The 7,318-nt window shown below is 40.2% G+C and overlaps 1 protein-coding gene across 3 annotated transcripts in view; it reads right to left on the reverse strand.

Moving 5' to 3' along the window:
- HMOX2 (heme oxygenase 2) overlaps window positions 1-284 on the reverse strand; it is a 32,515-nt gene extending 32,231 nt beyond the window's left edge. For 2 of the 3 annotated variants that reach the window (XM_036739743.1, XM_036739740.1), the window contains exon 1: window positions 201-284. The gene's annotated coding sequence lies outside the window, so the exon portion shown is untranslated. Of the gene's footprint in view, window positions 1-105 lie in introns of all 3 variants that reach the window. The other variant, XM_036739741.1, reaches the window with a different exon arrangement.
- Window positions 285-7,318: the final 7,034 nt, after the last annotated feature.

A 7,318-nucleotide genomic window follows, 5' to 3' on the forward strand; every position in this document is an offset into this window, starting at 1 on the left:
GCCTCCCTTCTTTTTCTGTCCCCTTTCACCCCCTCCCACTCCGCTCGCTCCGGCCCGCGGGGAGTCTCCCAGGGGGACACATGGCGAGGGGTCCGAGTCACTGACAAGGACGGGGACGCGGCTCCCGGGAGCGAGCTGGAAGGGAAGACGAGATGCGACCCAAGCTCCCAAACGAGGCGGCGCAGGAGCCAGGTGCTCACCGTTCCGCTCTGTCCGCTGGCGTCGCCGCCTTGACTGAGCTGCCGCTAAGCTGCCGGAAGTGGCCACGCAACACGGATGGGGGCGGAGCTCCCGGGCCCCCTCGCTTAATTATTCATGGAAGGGGCGGTGCTTCCGACATCTCCAGGCGAGCCGCAGGGCGGGCTGGCTGTTCTGCGCAATCCTTAAAATCTGGGCGGTGAGTGGAGGACAAGGTGGGACAAGGGCCAGGCTAAAGGAGACCGGACTTTACCTTCCAGCTGTTTTAGCGTCTGACCCCTCAAATCCTTTCACACAGAAGCACGAGAAGGGCAGGGCGGGTAACCTAGTTAGACAAACTGGAAACAGACACACCTGTTTAGAGGAGACCCGACCAGATTTCCTTCAGGGTCTGTTCCTCCAGGGACTCGTGCTCGTTAATGACTTGACTCTGCCTACCTGTGGCACTAATGCTGCTTCTAGGAGGTCCAACTAGAAATTTCTCCTGATCCTGAAATCTTTTAGCAACTAGTGTCAGCATCATTCTTTTTGCACGTCATATAGAGACATGTAGTATCCTCTTAATGACCTTTGCGTGTGTATCTTATCTCTCCAAAACACACACGACGGATGCACAATAAATGCATTTTGAAGTGATTGCTACTTCTTGGCATTTCCCATGGCTTCTAACATAGGGCTAGTCACATAGTAGGTGCTGAAATATTTTTCAACGATTTCTTCAAAGTGGTCTGACATACATGAGAATTTTACCTTCTCACAGTCCTGTGAAGGCTAGACGGGGATAAAACGTATAGAGACCTGACCTTGCAGTTAGGGAAGACCTGGTTGTTCAAGTCCTGACTGGTTTTATGTGCCTGTGGCTAAATTATTTAATCACTCTTCACCCAACTTTGCCCAACATAACAAACCAATAGGAAAAAAAAAAGCCACCGCTCACCCCTAGGACCTCTCAGTCTAAATAAAAGTAATCAAACTTCAACAAAATTTAGCCTAATAACCATGGAAGCCTTTAACAAGTGCCCCTTTTAGTACTATAGGTTGAGCCCTGCACTTCCGGGAGAATGTGGGGCCACTGCTCCCTAAGTTACATTCTTGTCCCGCAACTTCCCTCTACAAATTAGAATAGAAACTTCACAAACAGATAAATGTTGGCACTAAAACTTTCTGATCAACCTGCTTCCAGCCAGAAATTTCACCATTAGTCATTGCTTTAGCTCTAAAGACTTTTCAGAGTTCTGATTCCCTCTTTATAATGCAAACTCTCCCCACTCCACACCACCACCTTTTATTTTAAACAATTAATATCTAGCTATTAGTTAGCAAGCAATGCCTGAAAAGAGTAGGGAACAGTTGGGGACTGAGGAGGGGGAGGAGATGAAAGTACTGGGGTACCAAGAGGGCTGACTCGAGATTAGATTTAATCAATTTAACCTCATCAGGATAGCTTGAGAAAAAGAACACAACAGTTGGACTCAGACGACCTCACGTCAAATCCTGGCTCTGCCACTTAGTAGAATAACCTCAGGTCAGTTCATTTTATGCATGAGCTGTGTAATTTGGGGCAACTTACTTCACCTTCCCTACATTTCCTCATCTAAAAAACAAGGGAGTCAGTCAAGGTTAACTACAAGAATTCTTCTAACCATTGTTCCTTCACTCCCTTCATCCCTATCCTTATGTTACTGAACAGAACTAAAGAAAATCATGAAATCATGGACTGGGTATTTTATAAATTTATTTATAAATATAAATTTATATTATCCAATCTCGACTGGGCCCTCACTACATAATCTTTGTACTCTTCTCTAAATAATTCATTATCACACTCACCACAACTGTAGCAAATTTTCTTTGCTCCCTTCAAGCTTCCTATGACAAGCTTCCTTCCAAGCTGTAGATCATATAACTCATACTTTACCCCCAAAATTGAGGCTATGCCCTGTGAGTTTCTCTTCATCCCCTCTTTGTCTCACATCACCCACACATCTTCTCTACTCTCTCCCTATCACATCCATCCAGGTCATGCCCAATAATGATGGGTTACACCCAAGGTTCTCTCCTAAGCCCTCCTCCTCTTTTCTTTCTTCAGTATTTTTTTTTGGTTTTTTTTTTTTTTATACTAGGAAACTTTTTATTGTAGGTGGAGTGGGATAGCTGGACACAGTTTAGATGATTCCAATTTTGTTGGCAACATCTAAAGCATCGTAGTCTGGAGCAAGGCCTTCTTCTCTCCATCAGGCCAGATCAGTGTGTTGACCTTGGGCACATCGATGTGATACAGCTTCTTTACTGCCTGCTTTATCTGATGCTTGTTGGCTTTGACGTCCACAATGAAGACTAGGGTGTCGTTGTCCTCAGTCTTCTTCATAGCAGCCTCAGTGGTCAAGGGGAACTTAATGATGGCATAGTGATCGAGCTTGTTTCTCCAAGGGGCACTTTTCCGAGGGTATTTGGGCTGCCTTCGAAGTCTTGGTGTCTTGGGTCGCCAAAAGGTGGGGGATGTTCGGATCTTCTTCTTTTTGTGGCTGTGGACACCCTTCAACACTGCCTTCTTGGCCTTCAAGGCCTTGGACTTGGCCTCTGTCTTGGGGGGGACAACGGCTTCCTTCTTCGCCTTCGGCGCCATCTTGGGGGAAAGGCACTTTCTTTAGTATTTTGACTGCAGATCTCATCAGCTACCGGGAATTCAATTAACATGTCTATGCAAATGATTCTCTCCTCTATTTATACAGCCCTAATGTCTCCCCTGACCTCCAGTCTAGGATATGAATAGTCGACGTCTCAAACTGAATGTCCAAAACTCTTCATTCTCACCCTCCCTCCCCCTAAGTGTCGGTCTCTCCCAACACTGTCCTGGGCCCTCTACTTTTTTCTCTTTATACTCTCTTGCTTGTAATCTCATCAAATCACATAGATTCAATTATTATCTATGTAGATGCAATATTGAGATAGATAGATAGATAAATATTCTATTTCCTGAGATCCAATCCTGCATCTCCAATTACCTTTTAGATACCTCAAACTGGATGTCCATAGGCATCTCAAATCAAGCATGTCTAAAACACAACTCATTATCTTTCCCTCCAGATCCTCCCCTCTTCCCAATTACCACTGACTATTGAGGAAACCATCATCTTGACAATCCTTCTAATAACTGAGCATCCTCTATGATGAAAATATTTCAAATGCATGTCAAATTCTCATGTTACAGATGAGGAAGCTGAGGCTCCAATAGGCTGAGACTTGCCCAAGGAACACAGGTAATAAGGAGAAGAATCAGAATTATGACCCAGGCCTTTTAATTCCAGACCAAGTGCTATTTGCACTAAACCTTACTGTTTTCTCTTGGTTCTAGAGGCAGAAACTTTTGAGGGAAGATAGTCATGTGAGTTTCCTTTACAAACCTCGATATTTCCCCTTTATCAGCGCTAAATGGTAGAATAGGGTAAGAATCCATTTTTAGAACCCTCTCTTGATCTTTGTCATTGTCTTTTGCTGACCTTCAAGTCACTCTCCCACGTTTCTCAATGACTTTCTGAAAACAAGGCTTAACTTTTCTCCCCACTCCATCCCTTGACGTCAGTTTCAGGGACTCTGATATTCATGTTGAAAACAATCCTGATGCACTAGCAAGCAAACAGTTAATGATTACAGTCTGGTCATTTTATGGGGGAAAAAAATGATTTATACATTTTATAGCCTTTGAGACAATGAGATTTCTGTGGCCTTAGCAAAAAGTACTAGCCATATCATAGTACACCAAAAATTTCCTGGAGATGTCACAGATGGACATCTACAAAAGAAAGGATTAATTATTTATAGATGGATAGGAGACAACAGAGGGAGTACAGACATTCAATATAGTCTCTAGGTTGCTTACTCAAACCGAAGATCTCGGGAAGGAAACAAGCGTTTAATAAGTACCTACAAGGTGACAGTGTTCTAAAACACTTTACAAGCATTAACTCATTTGATTCTCATAAAAATCCTGGGAGGCAAATGCTACTGCTACCCCCTTTTTACAGTTGAGGAAGCAGAGACAGGCAGAAGGGATTTGCCCAGGGCCACTCAGTTACTAAGTGTCTGACGCCAAATTTGAACTCTTGCTGATTCCGGGCCCAATACTATCTACTGAATCATCCAACTAGCTGGTTCAGCTTCAAAAACAATCTTAGTGTCTGAGGAAGAAACTCAGTGAGGGAAGTAAAACTGTTTTCAAAATTTCAGTGGGATGTGTAACTCTACACACTTTTTTGAGTGGTTACGGCAAATCATTCTTCTCCAAGATGAGGAACCTAAGAAACTATTTGAAAAAGCTACTAGTAAATAGCATCATTAATGAGTCCCACAGTTTGGATGCCTCTTGCACAGTGATGGTATATATAAAAAAAAAAGGCCCCAAAAGATCAGAATAAGTGTGAATTATCTGCATAAAAGAACCATCACAGAGAATGAACCTCATACTAGGAAAGGTGAGGCAAACACAGTTAAAGGAGAAATGAAGTCTAAGATAAGCCCACATGAATTAATTGCATTCTAATCTCTCTCCACTTCAGTCTGGCCTCCACACAATTGCCAAAATGATTTTTCTAGAGCATAGATTTGGCCATGTTATTCCTCTACTCAATAAACTCTAGTAATTCCCTATTGCCTTTATGATCAAATATGAACTCTTCCGTTTGGCATTTAAGACCCTTTACAAGATGGCCTCAACCTACCTTTTTAGTCTTTTTTCTAAAATAAATTTTTATTGATATCTTTATCACCAAAATTTCTCCCAATATCCTTCCCCCCTCCTTGAGTGCCATCCCATAAAATAATTTTTAAAGAAAATAAAAGGAGGAAGAGACAAAAAACCCCAGCAAAACTAACCAGTACATCAAAAAAAGCTGAAAATGTATACAATATACCATTCCCACGGAACTCTCTGCAATGAGTGGGGTCAGAGTATCTTCTCATATCACTTATTTGGAGCCATGCTCATTCTTTGAAATTCTGCAACATTTAATTTTATTGTTTTGTGGTTCTCATTCTATTTACACTGTTATAGTCCTGTACATATTTTTTTGGCTGTTTACTTCACTCTACATCAGATAACGTAAACTTTCCCACGCTTCTATGTATTTATTGTATTCATCATTTCTTACAACCCAGTAACATTCCATCATATTTATAGGCCACATTTTATTTAGCCATTCCCCAGTATATGGAAATTCTTTGTTTCCAATTCTTGGCTACCACAAAATGGGTTGCTATAAATATTTTGGTACATATGGAGACTTTCTTGTAATCAGTGGCCTCCTTAGGGAATAAGCTTGGTAATGGAAACTCTGAGTCAATGGGTATGGACATTTTAGTTATTTTATCTGCTTAATTCCAAAGTGCTTTCTGGAATGGTTGTGCTGGCTCACAGCTCTACCAACAATGTACTAGTGTTCCAGTCTTCCTACAATCCCTCCAACATTAAATGTTCTCATTTTTGTTAACTTTACAAATTTGCTGGCTATGAGGTGAAATATAGAGATTGTTCTGATGTGAATTTCTCTTATTAGCAATTAGGAACATTTTTTTCCACATGGTTGTTAATAGTTTGCAATTGTTTTGAGAACTCTTTGTATACTTTGACTACTTATCTATTGCGGAATGGCTTTTGGTTGTAATCGATGCTAGATGCTAAATACTTAATAAATTTAATACAAAGATTTTTTTCCCCATGACTTCTTTTTTTTGTACTAGATGCAACTAATTTGTGCAAAAGCTTTTCAGTTATAACTTTTGTAACTGCCTCCAACCTTTTAAATTTAAGAATGAATACCTCTCCTACCCATAGCTGTGGAAAGTATAAAATCTACTTCGTATTTAATTTTTTAATGGTATTATCTTTAATAGTAAAATCATTTATCCATTTTGAATTTATTGTGGAATACAGCATGAGGTATAAGTGTAAGCCTAATTTCTCCTAGACTTAATAGTTTTCTCAGCAGATTAATCAAATAGGAAGCTTTCTTAAGTAGCTTGTTTTGAGGTTTACTGAATACCGGATTATTGAGTTCCATCATAGATGGATTCTCCCTTGTCTAGTGTGTTCTGCTGATGTACCTCTTTATTTTTTACCCAGGACTAAATGGCTTGGATGACTCTTAGTTTGAGGTCTAGAATTATTGTCCCTTTTCATTATTTCTGCTGGTATCCTAGATCTTTTGTTTCTCCAGAGGAAATGTTATTATTTGATTTCTGTAAAGTATTACTTTGATAGTTTGACTGATATAACATAAAAACTATAAATTTACCACTACAATTTTTATTACGTCTGGCACAGCCTAGTCTTATGATACTCTACTCTTCTTCACTTGCACTATGAATTCTATCTCCTACCTTTGTGACTTTTGCATTGGCAGACCCCAGGACTGAAATGTATGCCTTCCTCACCTCTGCCTCTTAGAATCCTTCAATTTTAATCCTTGGTTTCCTTCAAGATTCAACCCAACAAATACCTTTTAGGATCCCCCTAGTGGCTACTATCTTCCCCCAAAACTACGCTGTATCTACTTTGAATATTATTTTTGTATATCTCTCCACATGTACATCTCCCTCGGCTAGAGAAATGAAAATGAATCAGACTAGCAAAGATGACAAAAGAAGAAGATGACAAATACATCTCCTAATTAAACTGCATGTTCTTTGACTCAACTAGGCCCTTACCTCAAAGAGATCAAAGAAAGAGGAAAAGGACCTAATGTGTGAAAATATTTATAGCAGCTCTTTTTGTACTAGCCAAAAATTGGAAACAAAGAAACCATCCTACTGAGGGATGGCTAAGCAAAATTATGGTATATGAAAGTAATGGAATATTGCTGTGCTGTAAGAAATAACAAAACAGTTTTAGAGGAAATTGGAACATTTCTATTAATTGATGTAGACTAAAGGGAACAGAACTGGGAGAAAAATTTATATGATAACATTACAGAAAAAAAATTTTGAAAGACTTTAGAACTCTGATTATTAATGCAATGATAAACCAAGACCCCAGAGGACTGAAGATGAAACATTCCACTCACCTCCTGCCAAAGAAGTGATGAACTTGAAATGAAGATACATAATTTTGAGGCATGGCCAATGT

This window comes from Trichosurus vulpecula, chromosome 9 (assembly GCF_011100635.1).
Source record: "Trichosurus vulpecula isolate mTriVul1 chromosome 9, mTriVul1.pri, whole genome shotgun sequence".
In the NCBI taxonomy this organism is placed as follows: domain Eukaryota; kingdom Metazoa; phylum Chordata; class Mammalia; order Diprotodontia; family Phalangeridae; genus Trichosurus; species Trichosurus vulpecula.